Source organism: Ammospiza caudacuta, chromosome 6, assembly GCF_027887145.1.
Source record: "Ammospiza caudacuta isolate bAmmCau1 chromosome 6, bAmmCau1.pri, whole genome shotgun sequence".
Taxonomy (NCBI): domain Eukaryota; kingdom Metazoa; phylum Chordata; class Aves; order Passeriformes; family Passerellidae; genus Ammospiza; species Ammospiza caudacuta.
Window position 1 is genome coordinate 4,079,093 of NC_080598.1, and position 27,427 is coordinate 4,106,519.

The following is a 27,427-nucleotide window of genomic DNA, read 5'->3' on the forward strand; positions in this document are numbered from 1 at the left end:
AATCGTCTTTGCGCGAAGAAGCCGCTTCTTCGGCTCCGGGAGCCGGAGAGAGCGGCAGCATCGGAAAGGTGAAGAAGGAAGCTGTACAACACTGGGATTGTGTGCGCAGCTTGCCAACTGATAGAAAACAGTACCTTACACTTTCCTGACGTTTCCAATCACATGAATATTCGATTGGAAGCTGTTTTGGACAGCTTTTCTTTCCTTCATGCCAAACACTTGGCAGACCTCCGTGCAACGTCCAGAACACGATGGGAGATGTTTTCTGTGCTCCCGCAGGTTTTCCTTGCCAGACAGAGTGGAAAAGCTTTCTGCTAGGATGTAGACCACAAAAGACGCTAAAGACGAAGGTACGATGCTCTCCGGAGTTAAGAGCCGCTCCCGGGCTTCTTTCGGCAGAAGCGGCGCTAAGAGAGCACTGTGAGCGGTACAATCGTCTTTGCGCGAAGAAGCCGCTTCTTCGGCTCCGGGAGCCGGAGAGAGCGGCAGCATCGGAAAGGTGAAGAAGGAAGCTGTACAACACTGGGATTGTGTGCGCAGCTTGCCAACTGATAGAAAACAGTACCTTACACTTTCCTGACGTTTCCAATCACATGAATATTCGATTGGAAGCTGTTTTGGACAGCTTTTCTTTCCTTCATGCCAAACACTTGGCAGACCTCCGTGCAACGTCCAGAACACGATGGGAGATGTTTTCTGTGCTCCCGCAGGTTTTCCTTGCCAGACAGAGTGGAAAAGCTTTCTGCTAGGATGTAGACCACAAAAGACGCTAAAGACGAAGGTACGATGCTCTCCGGAGCTAAGAGCCGCTCCCGGGCTTCTTTCGGCAGAAGCGGCGCTAAGAGAGCACTGTGAGCGGTACAATCGTGTTTGCCGAAGAAGCCGCTTCTTCGGCTCCGGGAGCCGGAGAGAGCGGCAGCATCGGAAAGGTGAAGAAGGAAGCTGTACAACACTGGGATTGTGTGCGCAGCTTGCCAACTGATAGGAAACAGTACCTTACACTTTCCTGACGTTTCCAATCACATGAATATTCGATTGGAAGCTGTTTTGGACAGCTTTTCTTTCCTTCATGCCAAACACTTGGCAGACCTCCATGCAACGTCCAGAACACGATGGGAGATGTTTTCTGTGCTCCCACAGGTTTTCCTTGCCAGACAGAGTGGAAAAGCTTTCTGCTAGGATGTAGACCACAAAAGACGCTAAAGACGAAGGTACGATGCTCTCCGGAGCTAAGAGCCGCTCCCGGGCTTCTTTCGGCAGAAGCGGCGCTAAGAGAGCACTGTGAGCGGTACAATCGTCTTTGCGCGAAGAAGCCGCTTCTTCGGCTCCGGGAGCCGGAGAGAGCGGCAGCATCGGAAAGGTGAAGAAGGAAGGTGTACAACACTGGGATTGTGTGCGCAGCTTGCCAACTGATAGAAAACAGTACCTTACCACTTTCCTGACGTTTCCAATCACATGAACATTCGATTGGAAGCTGTTTTGGACAGCTTTTCTTTCCTTCATGCCAAACACTTGGCAGACCTCCGTGCAACGTCCAGAACACGATGGGAGATGTTTTCTGTGCTCCCGCAGGTTTTCCTTGCCAGACAGAGTGGAAAAGCTTTCTGCTAGGATGTAGACCACAAAAGACGCTAAAGACGAAGGTACGATGCTCTCCGGAGTTAAGAGCCGCTCCCGGGCTTCTTTCGGCAGAAGCGGCGCTAAGAGAGCACTGTGAGCGGTACAATCGTCTTTGCGCGAAGAAGCCGCTTCTTCGGCTCCGGGAGACAGAGAGAGCGGCAGCATCGGAAAGGTGAAGAAGGAAGCTGTACAACACTGGGATTGTGTGCGCAGCTTGCCAACAGATAGAAAACAGTACCTTACACTTTCCTGACGTTTCCAATCACATGAATATTCGATAAGAAGCTGTTTTGGACAGCTTTTCTTTCCTTCATGCCAAACACTTGGCAGACCTCCGTGCAACGTCCAGAACACGATGGGAGATGTTTTCTGTGCTCCCGCAGGTTTTCCTTGCCAGACAGAGTGGAAAAGCTTTCTGCTAGGATGTAGACCACAAAAGACGCTAAAGACGAAGGTACGATGCTCTCCGGAGCTAAGCGCCGATCCCGGGCTTCTTTCGGCAGAAGCGGCGCTAAGAGAACACTGTGAGCGGTACAATCGTCTTTGCGCGAAGAAGCCGCTTCTTCGGCTCCGGGAGCCGGAGAGAGCGGCAGCATCGGAAAGGTGAAGAAGGAAGCTGTACAACACTGGGATTGTGTGCGCAGCTTGCCAACTGATAGAAAACAGTACCTTACCACTTTCTTGACGTTTCCAATCACATGAATATTCGATAAGAAACTGTTTTGGACAACTTTTCTTTCCTTCATGCCAAACACTTGGCAGACCTCCGTGCAACGTCCAGAACACGATGGGAGATGTTTTCTGTGCTCCCGCAGGTTTTCCTTGCCAGACAGAGTGGAAAAGCTTTCTGCTAGGATGTAGACCACAAAAGACGCTAAAGACGAAGGTACGATGCTCTCCGGAGCTAAGAGCCGCTGCCGGGCTTCTTTCGGCAGAAGCGGCGCTAAGAGAGCACTGTGAGCGGTAAAATGGTCTTTACACGAAGAAGCCGCTTCTTCGGCTCCGGGAGCCGGAGAGACCGGCAGCATCGGAAAGGTGAAGAAGGAAGCTGTACAACACTGGGATTGTGTGCGCAGCTTGCCAAATGATAGAAACCAGTACCTTTGCATTCTCCTGACTTTTCCAATGACATGAATATTCGATTGGAAGCTGTTTTGGACAGCTTTTCTTCCTGCCAAACACTTGGCAGACCTCCGCGCAACGTCCAGAACACGATGGGAGATGTTTTCTGTGCTCCCGCAGGTTTTCCTTGCCAGACAGAGTGGAAAAGCTTTCTGCTAGGATGTAGACCACAAAAGACGCTAAAGACGAAGGTACGATGCTCTCCGGAGCTAAGCGTCGCTCCCGGGCTTCTTTCGGCAGAAGCGGCGCTGAGAGAACACTGTGAGCGGTACAATCGTCTTTGCGCGAAGAAGCCGCTTCTTCGGCTCCGGGAGCCGGAGAGAGCGGCAGCATCGGAAAGGTGAAGAAGGAAGCTGTACAACACTGGGATTGTGTGCGCAGCTTGCCAACTGATAGAAAACAGTACCTTACACTTTCCTGACGTTTCCAATCACATGAATATTCGATTGGAAGCTGTTTTGGACAACTTTTCTTTCCTTCATGCCAAACACTTGGCAGACCTCCGTGCAACGTCCAGAACACGATGGGAGATGTTTTCTGTGCTCCCGCAGGTTTTCCTTGCCAGACAGAGTGGAAAAGCTTTCTGCTAGGATGTAGACCACAAAAGACGCTAAAGACGAAGGTACGATGCTCTCCGGAGTTAAGAGCCGCTCCCGGGCTTCTTTCGGCAGAAGCGGCGCTAAGAGAGCACTGTGAGCGGTACAATCGTCTTTGCGCGAAGAAGCCGCTTCTTCGGCTCCGGGAGCCAGAGAGAGCGGCAGCATCGGAAAGGTGAAGAAGGAAGCTGTACAACACTGGGATTGTGTGCGCAGCTTGCCAACTGATAGAAAACAGTACCTTACACTTTCCTGACGTTTCCAATCACATGAATATTCGATAAGAAGCTGTTTTGGACAGCTTTTCTTTCCTTCATGCCAAACACTTGGCAGACCTCCGTGCAACGTCCAGAACACGATGGGAGATGTTTTCTGTGCTCCCGCAGGTTTTCCTTGCCAGACAGAGTGGAAAAGCTTTCTGCTAGGATGTAGACCACAAAAGACGCTAAAGACGAAGGTACGATGCTCTCCGGTGCTAAGCGCCGATCCCGGGCTTCTTTCGGCAGAAGCGGCGCTAAGAGAACACTGTGAGCGGTACAATCGTCTTTGCGCGAAGAAGCCGCTTCTTCGGCTCCGGGAGCCGGAGAGAGCGGCAGCATCGGAAAGGTGAAGAAGGAAGCTGTACAACACTGGGATTGTGTGCGCAGCTTGCCAACTGATAGAAAACAGTACCTTACCACTTTCTTGACGTTTCCAATCACATGAATATTCGATAAGAAGCTGTTTTGGACAACTTTTCTTTCCTTCATGCCAAACACTTGTCAGACCTCCGTGCAACATCCAGAACACGATGGGAGATGTTTTCTGTGCTCCCGCAGGTTTTCCTTGCCAGACAGAGTGGAAAAGCTTTCTGCTAGGATGTAGACCACAAAGGACACTAAAGACGAAGGTACGATGCTCTCCGGAGCTAAGAGCCGCTGCCGGGCTTCTTTCGGCAGAAGCGGCGCTAAGAGAGCACTGTGAGCGGTAAAATGGTCTTTACACGAAGAAGCCGCTTCTTCGGCTCCGGGAGCCGGAGAGAGCGGCAGCATCGGAAAGGTGAAGAAGGAAGCTGTACAACACTGGGATTGTGTGCGCAGCTTGCCAACTGATAGAAACCAGTACCTTTGCATTCTCCTGACTTTTCCAATCACATGAATATTCGATTGGAAGCTGTTTTGGACAACTTTTCTTCCTGCCAAACACTTGGCAGACCTCCGTGCAACGTCCAGAACACGATGGGAGATGTTTTCTGTGCTCCCGCAGGTTTTCCTTGCCAGACAGAGTGGAAAAGCTTTCTGCTAGGATGTAGACCACAAAAGACGCTAAAGACGAAGGTACGATGCTCTCCAGAGTTAAGAGCCGCTGCCCGGCTTCTTTCGGCAGAAGCGGCGCTAAGAGAGCACTGTGAGCGGTACAATCGTCTTTGCGCGAAGAAGCCGCTTCTTCGGCTCCGGGAGCCGGAGAGGGCGGCAGCATCGGAAAGGTGAAGAAGGAAGCTGTACAACACTGGGATTGTGTGCGCAGCTTGCCAACTGATAGAAACAGTACCTGACCACTTTCCTGACGTTTCCAATCACATGAATATTCGATTGGAAGCTGTTTTGGACAGCTTTTCTTTCCTTCATGCCAAACACTTGGCAGACCTCCGTGCAACGTCCAGAACACGATGGGAGATGTTTTCTGTGCTCCCGCAGGTTTTCCTTGCCAGACAGAGTGGAAAAGCTTTCTGCTAGGATGTAGACCACAAAAGACGCTAAAGACGAAGGTACGATGATCTCCAGAGCTAAGAGCCGCTGCCCGGCTTCTTTCGGCAGAAGCGGCGCTAAGAGAGCACTGTGAGCGTTACAATCGTCTTTGCGCGAAGAAGCCGCTTCTTCGGCTCCGGGAGCCGGAGAGAGCGGCAGCATCGGAAAGGTGAAGAAGGAAGCTGTACAACACTGGGATTGTGTGCGCAGCTTGCCAAGTGATAAAAAACAGTACCTTACCACTTTCCTGACGTTTCCAATCACATGAATATTCGATAAGAAGCTGTTTTGGACAGCTTTTATTTCCTTCATGCCAAACACTTGGCAGACCTCCGTGCAACGTCCAGAACACGATGGGAGATGTTGTCTGTGCTCCCGCAGGTTTTCCTTGCCAGACAGAGTGGAAAAGCTTTCTGCTAGGATGTAGACCACAAAAGACCCCAAAGACGAAGGTACGATGCTCTCCGGAGCTAAGCGCCGCTCCCGGGCGTCTTTCGGCAGAAGCGGTGCTAAGAGAGCACTGTGAGCGGTACAATCGTCTTTACGCGAAGAAGCCGCTTCTTCGGCTCCGGGAGCCGGAGAGAGCGGCAGCATCGGAAAGGTTAAGAAGGAAGGTGTACAACACTGGGATTGTGTGCGCAGCTTGCCAAGTGATAAAAAACATTACCTGACCACTTTCCTGACGTTTCCAATCACATGAATATTCGATTGGAAGCTGTTTTGGACAGCTTTTCTTTCCTTCATGCCAAACACTTGGCAGACCTCCGTGCAACGTCCAGAACACGATGGGAGATGTTTTCTGTGCTCCCGCAGGTTTTCATTGCCAGACAGCGTGGAAAAGCTTTCTGCTAGGATGTAGACCACAAAAGACGCTAAAGACGAAGGTAAGATGCTCTCCGGAGCAAAGAGCCGCTCCGGGGCTTCTTTCGGCAGAAGCGGCGCTAAGAGAGCACTCTGAGCGGTACAATCGTCTTTGCACGAAGAAGCCGCTTTTTCGGCTCCGGGAGCCGGAGAGAGCGGCAGCATCGGAAAGGTGAAGAAGGAAGCTGTACAACACTGGGATTGTGTGCGCAGCTTGCCAAGTGATAAAAAACACTACCTTACCACTTTCCTGACATTTCCAATCACATGAATATTTGATAAGAAGCTGTTTTGGACAGCTTTTCTTTCCTTCATGCCAAACACTTGGCAGACCTCCGTGCAACGTCCAGAACACGATGGGAGATGTTTTCTGTGCTCCCGCAGGTTTTCCTTGCCAGACAGAGTGGAAAAGCTTTCTGCTAGGATGTAGACCACAAAAGACGCTAAAGACGAAGGTACGATGCTCTCCGGAGCTAAGCGCCGCTCCCGGGCTTCTTTCGGCAGAAGCAGCGCTAAGAGAGCACTGTGAGCGGTACAATGGTCTTTGCGCGAAGAAGCCGCTTCTTCGGCTCCGGGAGCCGGAGAGAGCGGCAGCATCGGAAAGGTGAAGAAGGAAGCTGTACAACACTGGGATTGTGTGCGCAGCTTGCCAACTGATAGAAAACAGTACCTTACCACTTTCCTGACGTTTTCAGTCACATAAATTTCGATTGGAAGCTGTTTTGGACAGCTTTTCTTTCCTTCATGCCAAACACTTGGCAGACCTCCGTGCAACGTCCAGAACACGATGGGAGATGTTTTCTGTGCTCCCGCAGGTTTTCCTTGCCAGACAGAGTGGAAAAGCTTTCTGCTAGGATGTAGACCACAAAAGACGCTAAAGACGAAGGTACGATGCTCTCCGGAGCTAAGCGCCGCTCCCAGGCTTCTTTCGGCAGAAGCGGCGCTAAGAGAGCACTGTGAGCGGTACAATCGTCTTTGCGCGAAGAAGCCGCTTCTTCGGCTCCGGGAGCCGGAGAGAGCGGCAGCATCGGAAAGGTGAAGAAGGAAGCTGTACAACACTGGGATTGTGTGCGCAGTTTGCCAACTGATAGAAAACAGTACCTTGCACTTTCCTGACGTTTCCAATCACATGAATATTCGATAAGTAGCTGTTTTGGACAACTTTTCTTTCCTTCATGCCAAACACTTGGCAGACCTCCGTGCAACGTCCAGAACACGATGGGAGATGTTTTCTGTGCTCCCGCAGGTTTTCCTTGCCAGACAGAGTGGAAAAGCTTTCTGCTAGGATGTAGACCACAAAAGACGCTAAAGACGAAGGTACGATGCTCTCCGGAGTTAAGATCCCCTCCCGGGCTTCTTTCGGCAGAAGCCGCGCTAAGAGAGCACTGTGAGCGGTACAATCGTCTTTGCGCAAAGAAGCCGCTTCTTCGGCTCCGGGAGCCGGAGAGAGCGGCAGCATCGGAAAGGTGAAGAAGGAAGCTGTACAACACTGGGATTGTGTGCGCAGCTTGCCAACTGATAGAAAACAGTACCTTACCACTTTCCTGACGTTTCCAATCACATGAATATTCGTATGGAAGCTGTTTTGGACAGCTTTTCTTTCCTTCATGCCAAACACTTGGCAGACCTCCGTGCAACGTCCAGAACACGATGGGAGATGTTGTCTGTGCTCCCGCAGGTTTTCCTTGCCAGACAGAGTTGAAAAGTTTTCTGCTAGGATGTAGACCACAAAAGACGCTAAAGACGAATGTACGATGCTCTCCGGAGCTAAGAGCCGCTCCCGGGCTTCTTTCGGCAGAAGCAGCGCTAAGAGAGCACTGTGAGCGGTACAATCGTCTTTGCGCGAAGAAGCCGCTTCTTCGGCTCCGGGAGCCGGAGAGAGCGGCAGCATCGGAAAGGTGAAGAAGGAAGCTGTACAACACTGGGATTGTGTGCGCAGCTTGCCAACTGATAGAAAACAGTACCTTACACATTCCTGACTTTTCCAATCACATGAACATTCGATTGGAAGCTGTTTTGGACAACTTTTCTTTGCTTCCTGCCAAACACTTGGCAGACTTCTCTGCAACGTCTAGAACACGTTGGGAGATGTTTTCTGTGCTGGCACAATTTTTTCCTGCCAGACATAGTGGAAAATCGTTTTGGTAAGGTGTAGACGAGAAGAGACGCTAAAGACGAAGGTACGATGCTCTCCGGAGCTAAGCGCCGCTACCGGGCGTCTTTCGGCAGAAGCCGTGCTAAGAGAGCACTGTGAGCGGTACAATCGTCTTTGCGCGAAGAAGCCGCTTCTTCGGCTCCGGGAGCCGGAGAGAGCGGCAGCATCGGAAAGGTGAAGAAGGAAGCTGTACAACACTGGGATTGTGTGCGCAGCTTGCCAACTGATAGAAACCAGTACCTTTGCATTCTCCTGACTTTTACAATCACATGAACTTTCGATTGTAAGCTGTTTTGGACAACTTTTCTTTTCTTCCTGCCAAACACTTGGCAGACCTCTCCGCAACGTCTAGAACACGATGGGAGATGTTTTCTGTGCTGACACAATTTTTTCCTGCCAGACATAGTGGAAAAGCCTTTTGGTAAGATGTAGACGAGAAGAGACGCTAAAGACGAAGGTACGATGCTCTCCGGAGCTAAGAGCCGCTCCCGGGCGTCTTTCGGCTGAAGCCGCCTAAGGAGAGCACTGTGAGCGACAGAATCGTCTTTGCGCGAAGAAGCCGCTTCTTCGCCACCAGCAGCCGGAGAGAGCGGCAGCTTCGGGAAGGTGCAGAAGGAAGCTGTACAACACTGGGATTGTGTGCGCAGCTTGCCAACTGATAGAAACCAGTACCTTTGCACTCTCCTGACTTTTCCAATCACATGAACATTCGATTGGAAGCTGTTTTGGACAACTTTTCTTTTCTTCCTGCCAAACACTTGGCAGACCTCTCTGCAACGTCTAGAACACGATGGGAGATGTTTTCTTTGCTGGCACAATTTTTTCCTGCCAGACATTGTGGAAAAGCATTTTGGTAAGATGTAGACGAGAAAACAGGCTAAAGACGAAGGTAAGAAGCTCTCCGGAGCTAAGACCCGCTTCCCGGCGTCTTTCGGCAGAAGCGGCGCTAAGAGAGCACTGTGAGCGGTACAATCGTCTTTGCGCGAAGAAGCCGCTTCTTCGGCTCCGGGAGCCGGAGAGAGCGGCAGCATCGGAAAGGTGAAGAAGGAAGCTGTACAACACTGGGATTGTGTGCGCAGCTTGCCAAGTGATAAAAAACAGTACCTGACACTTTCCTGACCTTTCCAGTCACATGAACATTCGATTGGAAGCTGTTTTGGACATCTTTTTTTCCTTCATGCCAAACACTTGGCAGACCTCCGTGCACCGTCCAGAACACGATGGGAGATGTTGTCTGTGCTCCCGCAGGTTTTCCTTGCCAGACATAGTGGAAAAGCCTTTTGGTAAGATGTAGACGAGAAGAGACGCTAAAGACGAAGGTACGATGCTCTCCGGAGCTAAGCGCCGCTCCCGGGCGTCTTTCGGCAGAAGCCGTGCTAAGAGAGCACTGTGAGCGGTACAATCGTCTTTGCGCGAAGAAGCCGCTTCTTCGCCTCCGGGAGCCGGAGAGAGCGGCAGCATCGGAAAGGTGAAGAAGGAAGCTGTACAACACTGGGATTGTGTGCGCAGCTTGCCAACTGATAAAAAACAGTACCTGACCACTTTCCTGACGTTTCCAATCACATGAATATTCGATTGGAAGCTGTTTTGGACAGCTTTTCTTTCCTTCATGCCAAACACTTGGCAGACCTCCGTGCAACGTCCAGAACACGATGGGAGATGTTTTCTGTGCTCCCGCAGGTTTTCCTTGCCAGACAGAGTGGAAAAGCTTTCTGCTAGGATGTAGACCACAAAAGACGCTAAAGACGAAGGGAGGATGCTCTCCGGAGCTAAGAGCCGCTCCCGGGCGTCTTTCGGCAGAAGCCGCCTAAGGAGAGCACTGTGAGCGGCACAATTGTCTTTGCGCGGAGAAGCCGCTTCTTCGCCTCCGGGAGCCGGAGAGAGCGGCAGCATCGGAAAGGTGAAGAAGGAAGCTGTACAACACTGGGATTTTGTGCGCAGCTTGCCAACTGATAGAAAACAGTACCTTACCACTTTCCTGACGTTTCCAATCACATGAATATTCGATAAGAAGCTGTTTTGGACAGCTTTTCTTTCCTTCATGCCAAACACTTGGCAGACCTCCGTGCAACGTCCAGAACACGATGGGAGATGTTGTCTGTGCTCCCGCAGGTTTTCCTTGCCAGACAGAGTGGAAAAGCTTTCTGCTAGGATGTAGACCACAAAAGACGCTAAAGACGAAGGTACGATGCTCTCCGGAGCTAAGCGCCGCTCCCGGGCTTCTTTCGGCAGAAGCGGCGCTAAGAGAGCACTGTGAGTGGTACAATCGTCTTTACGCAAAGAAGCCGCTTCTTCGGCTCCGGGAGCCGGAGAGAGCGGCAGCATCGGAAAGGTGAAGAAGGAAGGTGTACAACACTGGGATTGTGTGCGCAGCTTGCCAACTGATAGAAAACAGTACCTGACCACTTTCCTGACTTTTCCAATCACATGAATATTCGATTGGAAGCTGTTTTGGACAGCTTTTCTTTCCTTCATGCCAAACACTTGGCAGACTTCCGTGCAATGTCCAGAACACGATGGGAGATGTTTTCTGTGCTCCCGCAGGTTTTCCTTGCCAGACAGAGTGGAAAAGCTTTCTGCTAGGATGTAGACCACAAAAGACGCTAAAGACGAAGGTACGATGCTCTCCGGAGCTAAGAGCCGCTCCCGGGCTTCTTTCGGCTGAAGCGGCGCTAAGAGAGCACTGTGAGCGGTACAATCGTCTTTGCGCGAAGAAGCCGCTTCTTCGGCTCCGGGAGCCGGAGAGAGCGGCAGCATCGGAAAGGTGAAGAAGGAAGCTGTACAACACTGGGATTGTGTGCGCAGCTTGCCAACTGATAAAAAACAGTACCTTACCACTTTCCTGACGTTTCCAATCACATGAATATTCGATTGGAAGCTGTTTTGGACAGCTTTTCTTTCCTTCATGCCAAACACTTGGCAGACCTCCGTGCAACGTCCAGAACACGATGGGAGATGTTTTCTGTGCTCCCGCAGGTTTTCCTTGCCAGACAGAGTGGAAAAGCTTTCTGCTAGGATGTAGACCACAAAAGACGCTAAAGACGAAGGTACGATGCTCTCCGAAGCTAAGCGCCGCTCCCGGGCTGCTTTGGGCAGAAGCGGCGCTAAGAGAGCACTGTGAGCGGTACAATCGTCTTTGCGCGAAGAAGCCGCTTCTTCGGCTCCGGGAGCCGGAGAGAGCGGCAGCATCGGAAAGGTGAAGAAGGAAGGTGTACAACACTGGGATTGTGTGCGCAGCTTTCCAACTGATAGAAACCAGTACCTTTGCATTCTCCTGACTTTTACAATCACATGAACTTTCGATTGGAAGCTGTTTTGGACAACTTTTCTTTTCTTCCTGCCAAACACTTGGCAGAACTCTCCGCAACGTCTAGAACACGATGGGAGATGTTTTCTGTGCTGGCACAATTTTTTCCTGCCAGACATTGTGGAAAAGCATTTTGGTAAGATGTAGACGAGAAAACAGGCTAAAGACGAAGGTAAGAAGCTCTCCGGAGCTAAGACCCGCTTCCCGGCGTCTTTCGGCAGAAGCGGCGTTAAGAGAGCACTGTGAGCGGTACAATCGTCTTTGCGCGAAGAAGCCGCTTCTTCGGCTCCGGGAGCCGGAGAGAGCGGCAGCATCGGAAAGGTGAAGAAGGAAGCTGTACAACACTGGGATTGTGTGCGCAGCTTGCCAAGTGATAAAAAACAGTACCTGACACTTTCCTGACCTTTCCAGTCACATGAATATTCGATTGGAAGCTGTTTTGGACATCTTTTTTTCCTTCATGCCAAACACTTGGCAGACCTCCGTGCACCGTCCAGAACACGATGGGAGATGTTGTCTGTGCTCCCGCAGGTTTTCCTTGCCAGACATAGTGGAAAAGCCTTTTGGTAAGATGTAGACGAGAAGAGACGCTAAAGACGAAGGTACGATGCTCTCCGGAGCTAAGCGCCACTCCCGGGCGTCTTTCGGCAGAAGCCGTGCTAAGAGAGCACTGTGAGCGGTACAATCGTCTTTGCGCGAAGAAGCCGCTTCTTCGGCTCCGGGAGCCGGAGAGAGCGGCAGCATCGGAAAGGTGAAGAAGGAAGCTGTACAACACTGGGATTGTGTGCGCAGCTTGCCAACTGATAAAAAACAGTACCTGACCACTTTCCTGACGTTTCCAATCACATGAATATTCGATTGGAAGCTGTTTTGGACAGCTTTTCTTTCCTTCATGCCAAACACTTGGCAGACCTCCGTGCAACGTCCAGAACACGATGGGAGATGTTTTCTGTGCTCCCGCAGGTTTTCCTTGCCAGACAGAGTGGAAAAGCTTTCTGCTAGGATGTAGACCACAAAAGACGCTAAAGACGAAGGGAGGATGCTCTCCGGAGCTAAGAGCCGCTCCCGGGCGTCTTTCGGCAGAAGCCGCCTAAGGAGAGCACTGTGAGCGGCACAATTGTCTTTGCGCGGAGAAGCCGCTTCTTCGCCTCCGGGAGCCGGAGAGAGCGGCAGCATCGGAAAGGTGAAGAAGGAAGCTGTACAACACTGGGATTGTGTGCGCAGCTTGCCAACTGATAGAAAACAGTACCTTACCACTTTCCTGACGTTTCCAATCACATGAATATTCGATAAGAAGCTGTTTTGGACAGCTTTTCTTTCCTTCATGCCAAACACTTGGCAGACCTCCGTGCAACGTCCAGAACACGATGGGAGATGTTGTCTGTGCTCCCGCAGGTTTTCCTTGCCAGACAGAGTGGAAAAGCTTTCTGCTAGGATGTAGACCACAAAAGACGCTAAAGACGAAGGTACGATGCTCTCCGGGGCTAAGCGCCGCTCCCGGGCTTCTTTCGGCAGAAGCGGCGCTAAGAGAGCACTGTGAGTGGTACAATCGTCTTTACGCGAAGAAGCCGCTTCTTCGCCTCCGGGAGCCGGAGAGAGCGGCAGCATCGGAAAGGTGAAGAAGGAAGGTGTACAACACTGGGATTGTGTGCGCAGCTTGCCAACTGATAGAAAACAGTACCTGACCACTTTCCTGACGTTTCCAATCACATGAATATTCGATTGGAAGCTGTTTTGGACAGCTTTTCTTTCCTTCATGCCAAACACTTGGCAGACCTCCGTGCAACGTCCAGAAAACGATGGGAGATGTTTTCTGTGCTCCCGCAGGTTTTCCTTGCCAGACAGAGTGGAAAAGCTTTCTGCTAGGATGTAGACCACAAAAGACGCTAAAGACGAAGGTACGATGCTCTCCGGAGTTAAGAGCCCCTCCCGGGCTTCTTTCGGCAGAAGCCGCGCTAAGAGAGCACTGTGAGCGGTACAATGGTCTTTGCGCGAAGAAGCCGCTTCTTCGGCTCCGGGAGCCGGAGAGAGCGGCAGCATCGGAAAGGTGAAGAAGGAAGCTGTACAACACTGGGATTGTGTGCGCAGCTTGCCAACTGATAGAAAACACTACCTTACCACTTTCCTGACGTTTCCAATCACATGAATATTCGATTGGAAGCTGTTTTGGACAGCTTTTCTTTCCTTCATGCCAAACACTTGGCAGACCTCCGTGCAACGTCCAGAACACGATGGGAGATGTTGTCTGTGCTCCCGCAGGTTTTCCTTGCCAGACAGAGTGGAAAAGTTTTCTGCTAGGATGTAGACCACAAAAGACGCTAAAGACGAATGTACGATGCTCTCCGGAGCTAAGAGCTTCTCCCGGGCTTCTTTCGGCAGAAGCAGCGTTAGGAGAGCACCGTGAGCAGTACAATCGTCTTTGCGCGAAGAAGCCGCTTCTTCGGCTCCGGGAGCCGGAGAGAGCGGCAGCATCGGAAAGGTGAAGAAGGAAGCTGTACAACACTGGGATTGTGTGCGCAGCTTGCCAACTGATAGAAACCAGTACCTTACACATTCCTGACGTTTCCAATCACATGAATATTCGATTGGAAGCTGTTTTGGACAACTTTTCTTTGCTTCCTGCCAAACACTTGGCAGACTTCTCTGCAACGTCTAGAACACGTTGGGAGATGTTTTCTGTGCTGGCACAATTTTTTCCTGCCAGACATAGTGGAAAATCGTTTTGGTAAGGTGTAGACGAGAAGAGACGCTAAAGACGAAGGTACGATGCTCTCCGGAGCTAAGCGCCGCTCCCGGGCGTCTTTCGGCAGAAGCCGTGCTAAGAGAGCACTGTGAGCGGTACAATCGTCTTTGCGCGAAGAAGCCGCTTCTTCGGCTCCGGGAGCCGGAGAGAGCGGCAGCATCGGAAAGGTGAAGAAGGAAGCTGTACAACACTGGGATTGTGTGCGCAGCTTGCCAACTGATAGAAACCAGTACCTTTGCATTCTCCTGACTTTTACAATCACATGAACTTTCGATTGTAATCTGTTTTGGACAACTTTTCTTTTCTTCCTGCCAAACACTTGGCAGACCTCTCCGCAACGTCTAGAACACGATGGGAGATGTTTTCTGTGCTGGCACAATTTTTTCCTGCCAGACATAGTGGAAAAGCCTTTTGGTAAGATGTAGACGAGAAGAGACGCTAAAGACGAAGGTACGATGCTCTCCGGAGCTAAGAGCCGCTCCCGGGCGTCTTTCGGCTGAAGCCGCCTAAGGAGAGCACTGTGAGCGACAGAATCGTCTTTGCGCGAAGAAGCCGCTTCTTCGCCACCAGCAGCCGGAGAGAGCGGCAGCTTCGGGAAGGTGCAGAAGGAAGCTGTACAACACTGGGATTGTGTGCGCAGCTTGCCAACTGATAGAAACCAGTACCTTTGCACTCTCCTGACTTTTCCAATCACATGAACATTCGATTGGAAGCTGTTTTGGACAACTTTTCTTTTCTTCCTGCCAAACACTTGGCAGACCTCTCTGCAACGTCTAGAACACGATGGGAGATGTTTTCTTTGCTGGCACAATTTTTTCCTGCCAGACATTGTGGAAAAGCATTTTGGTAAGATGTAGACGAGAAAACAGGCTAAAGACGAAGGTAAGAAGCTCTCCGGAGCTAAGACCCGCTTCCCGGCGTCTTTCGGCAGAAGCGGCGCTAAGAGAGCACTGTGAGCGGTACAATCGTCTTTGCGCGAAGAAGCCGCTTCTTCGCCTCCGGGAGCCGGAGAGAGCGGCAGCATCGGAAAGGTGAAGAAGGAAGCTGTACAACACTGGGATTGTGTGCGCAGCTTGCCAAGTGATAAAAAACAGTACCTGACACTTTCCTGACCTTTCCAGTCACATGAATATTCGATTGGAAGCTGTTTTGGACATCTTTTTTTCCTGCATGCCAAACACTTGGCAGACCTCCGTGCACCGTCCAGAACACGATGGGAGATGTTGTCTGTGCTCCCGCAGGTTTTCCTTGCCAGACATAGTGGAAAAGCCTTTTGGTAAGATGTAGACGAGAAGAGACGCTAAAGACGAAGGTACGATGCTCTCCGGAGCTAAGCGCCGCTCCCGGGCTTCTTTCGGCAGAAGCCGTGCTAAGAGAGCACTGTGAGCGGTACAATCGTCTTTGCGCGAAGAAGCCGCTTCTTCGGCTCCGGGAGCCGGAGAGAGCGGCAGCATCGGAAAGGTGAAGAAGGAAGCTGTACAACACTGGGATTGTGTGCGCAGCTTGCCAACTGATAAAAAACAGTACCTGACCACTTTCCTGACGTTTCCAATCACATGAATATGCCATTGGAAGCTGTTTTGGACAGCTTTTCTTTCCTTCATGCCAAACACTTGGCAGACCTCCGTGCAACGTCCAGAACACGATGGGAGATGTTTTCTGTGCTCCCGCAGGTTTTCCTTGCCAGACAGAGTGGAAAAGCTTTCTGCTAGGATGTAGACCACAAAAGACGCTAAAGACGAAGGGAGGATGCTCTCCGGAGCTAAGAACCGCTCCCGGGCGTCTTTCGGCAGAAGCCGCCTAAGGAGAGCACTGTGAGCGGCACAATTGTCTTTGCGCGAAGAAGCCGCTTCTTCGCCTCCGGGAGCCGGAGAGAGCGGCAGCATCGGAAAGGTGAAGAAGGAAGCTGTACAACACTGGGATTTTGTGCGCAGCTTGCCAACTGATAGAAAACAGTACCTTACCACTTTCCTGACGTTTCCAATCACATGAATATTCGATAAGAAGCTGTTTTGGACAGCTTTTCTTTCCTTCATGCCAAACACTTGGCAGACCTCCGTGCAACGTCCAGAACACGATGGGAGATGTTGTCTGTGCTCCCGCAGGTTTTCCTTGCCAGACAGAGTGGAAAAGCTTTCTGCTAGGATGTAGACCACAAAAGACGCTAAAGACGAAGGTACGATGCTCTCCGGAGCTAAGCGCCGCTCCCGGGCTTCTTTCGGCAGAAGCGGCGCTAAGAGAGCACTGTGAGCGGTACAATCGTCTTTACGCGAAGAAGCCGCTTCTTCGGCTCCGGGAGCCGGAGAGAGCGGCAGCATCGGAAAGGTGAAGAAGGAAGCTGTACAACACTGGGATTGTGTGCGCAGCTTGCCAACTGATAGAAAACAGTACCTGACCACTTTCCTGACGTTTCCAATCACATGAATATTCGATTGGAAGCTGTTTTGGACAGCTTTTCTTTCCTTCATGCCAAACACTTGGCAGACTTCCGTGCAACGTCCAGAACACGATGGGAGATGTTTTCTGTGCTCCCGCAGGTTTTCCTTGCCAGACAGAGTGGAAAAGCTTTCTGCTAGGATGTAGACCACAAAAGACGCTAAAGACGAAGGTACGATGCTCTCCGGAGCTAAGAGCCGCTCCCGGGCTTCTTTCGGCAGAAGCGGCGCTAAGAGAGCACTGTGAGCGGTACAATCGTCTTTGCGCGAAGAAGCCGCTTCTTCGCCTCCGGGAGCCGGAGAGAGCGGCAGCATCGGAAAGGTGAAGAAGGAAGCTGTACAACACTGGGATTGTGTGCGCAGCTTGCCAACTGATAAAAAACAGTACCTGACCACTTTCCTGACGTTTCCAATCACATGAATATTCGATTGGAAGCTGTTTTGGACAGCTTTTCTTTCCTTCATGCCAAACACTTGGCAGACTTCTCTGCAACGTCTAGAACACGTTTGGAGATGTTTTCTGTGCTGGCACAATTTTTTCCTGCCAGACATAGTGGAAAATCGTTTTGGTAAGGTGTAGACGAGAAGAGACGCTAAAGACGAAGGTACGATGCTCTCCGGAGCTAAGCGCCGCTCCCGGGCGTCTTTCGGCAGAAGCCGTGCTAAGAGAGCACTGTGAGCGGTACAATCGTCTTTGCGCGAAGAAGCCGCTTCTTCGGCTCCGGGAGCCGGAGAGAGCGGCAGCATCGGAAAGGTGAAGAAGGAAGCTGTACAACACTGGGATTGTGTGCGCAGCTTGCCAACTGATAGAAACCAGTACCTTTGCATTCTCCTGACTTTTACAATCACATGAACTTTCGATTGTAATCTGTTTTGGACAACTTTTCTTTTCTTCCTGCCAAACACTTGGCAGACCTCTCCGCAACGTCTAGAACACGATGGGAGATGTTTTCTGTGCTGGCACAATTTTTTCCTGCCAGACATAGTGGAAAAGCCTTTTGGTAAGATGTAGACGAGAAGAGACGCTAAAGACGAAGGTACGATGCTCTCCGGAGCTAAGAGCCGCTCCCGGGCGTCTTTCGGCTGAAGCCGCCTAAGGAGAGCACTGTGAGCGACAGAATCGTCTTTGCGCGAAGAAGCCGCTTCTTCGCCACCAGCAGCCGGAGAGAGCGGCAGCTTCGGGAAGGTGCAGAAGGAAGCTGTACAACACTGGGATTGTGTGCGCAGCTTGCCAACTGATAGAAACCAGTACCTTTGCACTCTCCTGACTTTTCCAATCACATGAACATTCGATTGGAAGCTGTTTTGGACAACTTTTCTTTTCTTCCTGCCAAACACTTGGCAGACCTCTCTGCAACGTCTAGAACACGATGGGAGATGTTTTCTTTGCTGGCACAATTTTTTCCTGCCAGACATTGTGGAAAAGCATTTTGGTAAGATGTAGACGAGAAAACAGGCTAAAGACGAAGGTAAGAAGCTCTCCGGAGCTAAGACCCGCTTCCCGGCGTCTTTCGGCAGAAGCGGCGCTAAGAGAGCACTGTGAGCGGTACAATCGTCTTTGCGCGAAGAAGCCGCTTCTTCGGCTCCGGGAGCCGGAGAGAGCGGCAGCATCGGAAAGGTGAAGAAGGAAGCTGTACAACACTGGGATTGTGTGCGCAGCTTGCCAAGTGATAAAAAACAGTACCTGACACTTTCCTGACCTTTCCAGTCACATGAATATTCGATTGGAAGCTGTTTTGGACATCTTTTTTTCCTGCATGCCAAACACTTGGCAGACCTCCGTGCACCGTCCAGAACACGATGGGAGATGTTGTCTGTGCTCCCGCAGGTTATCCTTGCCAGACATAGTGGAAAAGCCTTTTGGTAAGATGTAGACGAGAAGAGACGCTAAAGACGAAGGTACGATGCTCTCCGGAGCAAAGCGCCGCTCCCGGGCGTCTTTTGGCAGAAGCCGTGCTAAGAGAGCACTGTGAGCGGTACAATCGTCTTTGCGCGAAGAAGCCGCTTCTTCGCCTCCGGGAGCCGGAGAGAGCGGCAGCATCGGAAAGGTGAAGAAGGAAGCTGTACAACACTGGGATTGTGTGCGCAGCTTGCCAACTGATAAAAAACAGTACCTGACCACTTTCCTGACGTTTCCAATCACATGAATATTCGATTGGAAGCTGTTTTGGACAGCTTTTCTTTCCTTCATGCCAAACACTTGGCAGACCTCCGTGCAACGTCCAGAACACGATGGGAGATGTTTTCTGTGCTCCCGCAGGTTTTCCTTGCCAGACAGAGTGGAAAAGCTTTCTGCTAGGATGTAGACCACAAAAGACGCTAAAGACGAAGGGAGGATGCTCTCCGGAGCTAAGAGCCGCTCCCGGGCGTCTTTCGGCAGAAGCCGCCTAAGGAGAGCACTGTGAGCGGCACAATTGTCTTTGCGCGGAGAAGCCGCTTCTTCGCCTCCGGGAGCCGGAGAGAGCGGCAGCATCGGAAAGGTGAAGAAGGAAGCTGTACAACACTGGGATTTTGTGCGCAGCTTGCCAACTGATAGAAAACAGTACCTTACCACTTTCCTGACGTTTCCAATCACATGAATATTCGATAAGAAGCTGATTTGGACAGCTTTTCTTTCCTTCATGCCAAACACTTGGCAGACCTCCGTGCAACGTCCAGAACACGATGGGAGATGTTGTCTGTGCTCCCGCAGGTTTTCCTTGCCAGACAGAGTGGAAAAGCTTTCTGCTAGGATGTAGACCACAAAAGACGCTAAAGACGAAGGTACGATGCTCTCCGGAGCTAAGCGCCGCTCCCGGGCTTCTTTCGGCAGAAGCGGCGCTAAGAGAGCACTGTGAGTGGTACAATCGTCTTTACGCGAAGAAGCGGCTTCTTCGGCTCCGGGAGCCGGAGAGAGCGGCAGCATCGGAAAGAAGAAGAAGGAAGGTGTACAACACTGGGATTGTGTGCGCAGCTTGCCAACTGATAGAAAACAGTACCTGACCACTTTCCTGACGTTTCCAATCACATGAATATTCGATTGGAAGCTGTTTTGGACAGCTTTTCTTTCCTTCATGCCAAACACTTGGCAGACTTCCGTGCAACGTCCAGAACACGATGGGAGATGTTTTCTGTGCTCCCGCAGGTTTTCCTTGCCAGACAGAGTGGAAAAGCTTTCTGCTAGGATGTAGACCACAAAAGACGCTAAAGACGAAGGTACGATGCTCTCCGGAGCTAAGAGCCGCTCCCGGGCTTCTTTCGGCAGAAGCGGCGCTAAGAGAGCACTGTGAGCGGTACAATCGTCTTTGCGCGAAGAAGCCGCTTCTTCGGCTCCGGGAGCCGGAGAGAGCGGCAGCATCGGAAAGGTGAAGAAGGAAGCTGTACAACACTGGGATTGTGTGCGCAGCTTGCCAAGTGATAAAAAACAGTACCTTACCACTTTCCTGACGTTTCCAATCACATGAATATTCGATTGGAAGCTGTTTTGGACAGCTTTACTTTCCTTCATGCCAAACACTTGGCAGACCTCCGTGCAACGTCCAGAACACGATGGGAGATGTTTTCTGTGCTCCCGCAGGTTTTCCTTGCCAGACAGAGTGGAAAAGCTTTCTGCTAGGATGTAGACCACAAAAGACGCTAAAGACGAAGGTACGATGCTCTCCGAAGCTAAGCGCCGCTCCCGGGCTGCTTTGGGCAGAAGCGGCGCTAAGAGAGCACTGTGAGCGGTACAATCGTCTTTGCGCGAAGAAGCCGCTTCTTCGGCTCCGGGAGCCGGAGAGAGCGGCAGCATCGGAATGGTGAAGAAGGAAGGTGTACAACACTGGGATTGTGTGCGCAGCTTTCCAACTGATAGAAACCAGTACCTTTGCATTCTCCTGACTTTTACAATCACATGAACTTTCGATTGGAAGCTGTTTTGGACAACTTTTCTTTTCTTCCTGCCAAACACTTGGCAGACCTCTCCGCAACGTCTAGAACACGATGGGAGATGTTTTCTGTGCTGGCACAATTTTTTCCTGCCAGACATAGTGGAAAAGCCTTTTGGTAAGATGTAGACGAGAAGAGACGCTAAAGACGAAGGTACGATGCTCTCCGGAGCTAAGAGCCGCTCCCGGGCGTCTTTCGGCTGAAGGCGCCTAAGGAGAGCACTGTGAGCGGCACAATCGTCTTTGTGCGAAGAAGCCGCTTCTTCGCCTCCGGCAGCCGGAGAGAGCGGCAGCTTCGGGAAGGTGCAGAAGGAAGCTGTACAACACTGGGATTGTGTGCGCAGCTTGCCAACTGATAGAAACCAGTACCTTTGCACTCTCCTGACTTTTCCAATCACATGAACATTCGATTGGAAGCTGTTTTGGACAACTTTTCTTTTCTTCCTGCCAAACACTTGGCAGACTTCTCTGCAACGTCTAGAACACGATGGGAGATGTTTTCTTTGCTGGCACAATTTTTTCCTGCCAGACATTGTGGAAAAGCCTTTTGGTAAGATGTAGACGAGAAAACAGGCTAAAGACGAAGGTAAGAAGCTCTCCGGAGCTAAGCCCGCTTCCCGGCGTCTTTCGGCAGAAGCGGCGCTAAGAGAGCACTGTGAGCGGTACAATCGTCTTTGCGCGAAGAAGCCGCTTCTTCGGCTCCGGGAGCCGGAGAGAGCGGCAGCATCGGAAAGGTGAAGAAGGAAGCTGTACAACACTGGGATTGTGTGCGCAGCTTGCCAAGCGATAAAAAACAGTACCTTACACTTTCCTGACCTTTCCAGTCACATGAATATTCGATTGGAAGCTGTTTTGGACATCTTTTTTTCCTTCATGCCAAACCCTTGGCAGACCTTTGTGCAACGTCCAGAACACGATGGGAGATGTTGTCTGTGCTCCCGCAGGTTTTCCTTGCCAGACATAGTGGAAAAGCCTTTTGGTAAGATGTAGACGAGAAGAGACGCTGAAGACGAAGGTACGATGCTCTCCGGAGCTAAGCGCCGCTCCCGGGCGTCTTTCGGCAGAAGCGGCGCTAAGAGAGCACTGTGAGCGGTACAATCGTCTTTGCGCGAAGAAGCCGCTTCTTCGGCTCCGGGAGCCGGAGAGAGCGGCAGCATCGGAAAGGTGAAGAAGGAAGCTGTACAACACTGGGATTGTGTGCGCAGCTTGCCAAGTGCTAAAAAACAGTACCTTACCACTTTCCTGATGTTTCCAATCCCATGAATATGCGATTGGAAGCTGTTTTGGACAGCTTTTCTTTCCTTCATGCCAAACACTTGGCAGACCTCCGTGCAACGTCCAGAACACGATGGGAGATGTTTTCTGTGCTCCCGCAGGTTTTCCTTGCCAGACAGAGTGGAAAAGCTTTCTGCTAGGATGTAGACCACAAAAGACGCTAAAGACGAAGGTACGATGCTCTCCGAAGCTAAGCGCCGCTCCCGGGCTTCTTTGGGCAGAAGCGGCGCTAAGAGAGCACTGTGAGCGGTACAATCGTTTTTGCGCGAAGAAGCCGCTTCTTCGGCTCCGGGAGCCGGAGAGGGCGGCAGCATCGGAAAGGTGAAGAAGGAAGCTGTACAACACTGGGATTGTGTGCGCAGCTTGCCAACTGATAGAAACAGTACCTGACCACTTTCCTGACGTTTCCAATCACATGAATATTCGATTGGAAGCTGTTTTGGACAGCTTTTCTTTCCTTCATGCCAAACACTTGGCAGACCTCCGTGCAACGTCCAGAACACGATGGGAGATGTTTTCTGTGCTCCCGCAGGTTTTCCTTGCCAGACAGAGTGGAAAAGCTTTCTGCTAGGATGTAGACGACAAAAGAGGCCAAAGACGAAGGTACGATGCTCTCCGGAGCTAAGCGCCGCTCCCGGGCTTCTTTGGGCAGAAGCGGAGCTAAGAGAGCACTGTGAGCGGTACAATCGTCTTTGCGCGAAGAAGCCGCTTCTTCGGCTCCGGGAGCCGGAGAGAGCGGCAGCATCGGAAAGGTGAAGAAGGAAGCTGTACAACACTGGGATTGTGTGCGCAGCTTGCCAACTGATAGAAACCAGTACCTTTGCATTCTCCTGACTTTTACAATCACATGAACTTTCGATTGGAAGCTGTTTTGGACAACTTTTCTTTTCTTCCTGCCAAACACTTGGCAGATCTCTCCGCAACGTCTAGAACACGATGGGAGATGTTTTCTGTGCTGGCACAATTTTTTCCTTCCAGACATAGTGGAAAAGCCTTTTGGTAAGATGTAGACGAGAAGAGACGCTAAAGACGAAGGTACGATGCTCTCCGGAGCTAAGAGCCGCTCCCGGGTGTCTTTCGGCTGAAGCCGCCTAAGGAGAGCACTGTGAGCGACAGAATCGTCTTTGCGCGAAGAAGCCGCTTCTTCGCCACCGGCAGCCGGAGAGAGCGGCAGCTTCGGGAAGGTGCAGAAGGAAGCTGTACAACACTGGGATTGTGTGCGCAGCTTGCCAACTGATAGAAACCAGTACCTTTGCACTCTCCTGACTTTTCCAATCACATGAACATTCGATTGGAAGCTGTTTTGGACAACTTTTCTTTTCTTCCTGCCAAACACTTGGCAGACCTCTCTGCAACGTCTAGAACACGATGGGAGATGTTTTCTTTGCTGGCACAATTTTTTCCTGCCAGACATTGTGGAAAAGCATTTTGGTAAGATGTAGACGAGAAAACAGGCTAAAGACGAAGGTAAGAAGCTCTCCGGAGCTAAGACCTGCTTCCCGGCGTCTTTCGGCAGAAGCGGCGCTAAGAGAGCACTGTGAGCGGTACAATGGTCTTTGCGCGAAGAAGCCGCTTCTTCGGCTCCGGGAGCCGGAGAGAGCGGCAGCATCGGAAAGGTGAAGAAGGAAGCTGTACAACACTGGGATTGTGTGCGCAGCTTGCCAAGCGATAAAAAACAGTACCTGACACTTTCCTGACCTTTCCAGTCACATGAATATTCGATTGGAAGCTGTTTTGGACATCTTTTTTTCCTTCATGCCAAACACTTGGCAGACCTCCGTGCAACGTCCAGAACACGATGGGAGATGTTGTCTGTGCTCCCGCAGGTTTTCCTTGCCAGACAGAGTGGAAAAGCTTTCTGCTAGGATGTAGACCACAAAAGACGCTAAAGACGAAGGTACGATGCTCTCCGGAGCTAAGAGCCGCTCCCGGGCGTCTTTCGGCAGAAGCCGCCTAAGGAGAGCACTGTGAGCGGCACAATTGTCTTTGCGCGGAGAAGCCGCTTCTTCGCCTCCGGGAGCCGGAGAGAGCGGCAGCATCGGAAAGGTGAAGAAGGAAGCTGTACAACACTGGGATTGTGTGCGCAGCTTGCCAACTGATAGAAACCAGTACCTTTGCATTCTCCTGACTTTTACAATCACATGAACTTTTGATTGGAAGCTGTTTTGGACAACTTTTCTTTTCTTCCTGCCAAACACTTGGCAGATCTCTCCGCAACGTCTAGAACACGATGGGAGATGTTTTCTGTGCTGGCACAATTTTTTCCTGCCAGACATAGTGGAAAAGCCTTTTGGTAAGATGTAGACGAGAAGAGACGCTAAAGACGAAGGTACGATGCTCTCCGGAGCTAAGAGCCGCTCCCGGGCGTCTTTCGGCTGAAGCCGCCTAAGGAGAGCACTGTGAGCGACAGAATCGTCTTTGCGCGAAGAAGCCGCATCTTCGCCACCGGCAGCCGGAGAGAGCGGCAGCTTCGGGAAGGTGCAGAAGGAAGCTGTACAACACTGGGATTGTGTGCGCAGCTTGCCAACTGATAGAAACCAGTACCTTTGCATTCTCCTGACTTTTACAATCACATGAACTTTTGATTGGAAGCTGTTTTGGACAACTTTTCTTTTCTTCCTGCCAAACACTTGGCAGATCTCTCCGCAACGTCTAGAACACGATGGGAGATGTTTTCTGTGCTGGCACAATTTTTTCCTGCCAGACATAGTGGAAAAGCCTTTTGGTAAGATGTAGACGAGAAGAGACGCTAAAGACGAAGGTACGATGCTCTCCGGAGCTAAGAGCCGCTCCCGGGCGTCTTTCGGCTGAAGCCGCCTAAGGAGAGCACTGTGAGCGACAGAATCGTCTTTGCGCGAAGAAGCCGCTTCTTCGCCACCGGCAGCCGGAGAGAGCGGCAGCTTCGGGAAGGTGCAGAAGGAAGCTGTACAACACTGGGATTGTGTGCGCAGCTTGCCAACTGATAGAAACCAGTACCTTTGCACTCTCCTGACTTTTCCAATCACATGAACATTCGATTGGAAGCTGTTTTGGACAACTTTTCTTTTCTTCCTGCCAAACACTTGGCAGACCTCTCTGCAACGTCTAGAACACGATGGGAGATGTTTTCTTTGCTGGCACAATTTTTTCCTGCCAGACATTGTGGAAAAGCATTTTGGTAAGATGTAGACGAGAAAACAGGCTAAAGACGAAGGTAAGAAGCTCTCCGGAGCTAAGACCTGCTTCCCGGCGTCTTTCGGCAGAAGCGGCGCTAAGAGAGCACTGTGAGCGGTACAATCGTCTTTGCGCGAAGAAGCCGCTTCTTCGGCTCCGGGAGCCGGAGAGAGCGGCAGCATCGGAAAGGTGAAGAAGGAAGCTGTACAACACTGGGATTGTGTGCGCAGCTTGCCAAGCGATAAAAAACAGTACCTGACACTTTCCTGACCTTTCCAGTCACATGAATATTCGATTGGAAGCTGTTTTGGACATCTTTTTTTCCTTCATGCCAAACACTTGGCAGACCTCCGTGCAACGTCCAGAACACGATGGGAGATGTTTTCTGTGCTCCCGCAGGTTTTCCTTGCCAGACAGAGTGGAAAAGCTTTCTGCTAGGATGTAGACCACAAAAGACGCTAAAGACGAAGGTACGATGCTCTCCGGAGCTAAGAGCCGCTCCCGGGCGTCTTTCGGCAGAAGCCGCCTAAGGAGAGCACTGTGAGCGGCACAATTGTCTTTGCGCGGAGAAGCCGCTTCTTCGCCTCCGGGAGCCGGAGAGAGCGGCAGCATCGGAAAGGTGAAGAAGGAAGCTGTACAACACTGGGATTTTGTGCGCAGCTTGCCAACTGATAGAAAACAGTACCTTACCACTTTCCTGACGTTTCCAATCACATGAATATTCGATAAGAAGCTGTTTTGGACAGCTTTTCTTTCCTTCATGCCAAACACTTGGCAGACCTCCGTGCAACGTCCAGAACACGATGGGAGATGTTGTCTGTGCTCCCGCAGGTTTTCCTTGCCAGACAGAGTGGAAAAGCTTTCTGCTAGGATGTAGACCACAAAAGACGCCAAAGACGAAGGTACGATGCTCTCCGGAGCTAAGCGCCGCTCCCGGGCTTCTTTCGGCAGAAGCGGCGCTAAGAGAGCACTGTGAGTGGTACAATCGTCTTTGCGCGAAGAAGCCGCTTCTTCGGCTCCGGGAGCCGGAGAGAGCGGCAGCATCGGAAAGGTGAAGAAGGAAGGTGTACAACACTGGGATTGTGTGCGCAGCTTGCCAAGTGATAAAAAATAGTACCTTACCACTTTCTTGACGTTTCCAATCACATGAATATTCGATTGGAAGCTGTTTTGGACAGCTTTTCTTTCCTTCATGCCAAACACTTGGCAGACCTCCGTGCAACGTCCAGAACACGATGGGAGATGTTTTCTGTGCTCCCGCAGGTTTTCCTTGCCAGACAGAGTGGAAAAGCTTTCTGCTAGGATGTAGACCACAAAAGACGCTAAAGACGAAGGTACGATGCTCTCCAGAGCTAAGAGCCGCTGCCCGGCTTCTTTCGGCAGAAGCGGCGCTAAGAGAGCACTGTGAGCGGTACAATCGTCTTTGCGCGAAGAAGCCGCTTCTTCGGCTCCGGGAGCCGGAGAGAGCGGCAGCATCGGAAAGGTGAAGAAGGAAGCTGTACAACACTGGGATTGTGTGCGCAGCTTGCCAAGTGATAAAAAACAGTGCCTTACCACTTTCCTGACGTTTGCAAATACATGAATATTCGATAAGAAGCTGTTTTGGACAGCTTTTCTTTCCTTCATGCCAAACACTTGGCAGACCTCCGTGCAACGTCCAGAACACGATGGGAGATGTTGTCTGTGCTCCCGCAGGTTTTCCTTGCCAGACAGAGTGGAAAAGCTTTCTGCTAGGATGTAGACCACAAAAGACGCCAAAGACGAAGGTACGATGCGCTCCGGAGCTAAGCGCCGCTCCCGGGCTTCTTTCGGCAGAAGCGGCGCTAAGAGAGCACTGTGAGTGGTACAATCGTCTTTACGCGAAGAAGCCGCTTCTTCGGCTCCGGGAGCCGGAGAGGGCGGCAGCATCGGAAAGGTGAAGAAGGAAGCTGTACAACACTGGGATTGTGTGCGCAGCTTGCCAACTGATAGAAACCAGTACCTTTGCATTCTCCTGACTTTTACAATCACATGAACATTCGATTGGAAGCTGTTTTGGACAACTTTTCTTTTCTTCCTGCCAAACACTTGGCAGACCTCTCTGCAACGTCTAGAACACGATGGGAGATGTTTTCTGTGCTGGCACATTTTTTTCCTGCCAGACATAGTGGAAAAGCCTTTTGGTAAGATGTAGACGAGAAAAGACGCTAAAGACGAAGGTACGATGCTCTCCGGAGCTAAGAGCCGCTCCCGGGCGTCTTTCGGCTGAAGCCGCCTAAGGAGAGCACTGTGAGCGGCACAATCGTCTTTGCGCGAAGAAGCCGCTTCTTCGCCACCGGCAGCCGGAGAGATCGGCAGCTTCGGGAAGGTGCAGAAGGAAGCTGTACAACACTGGGATTGTGTGCGCAGCTTGCCAACTGATAGAAACCAGTAGCTTTGCACTCTCCTGACTTTTCCAATCACATGAACATTCGATTGGAAGCTGTTTTGGACAACTTTTCTTTTCTTCCTGCCAAACACTTGGCAGACCTCTCTGCAACGTCTAGAAC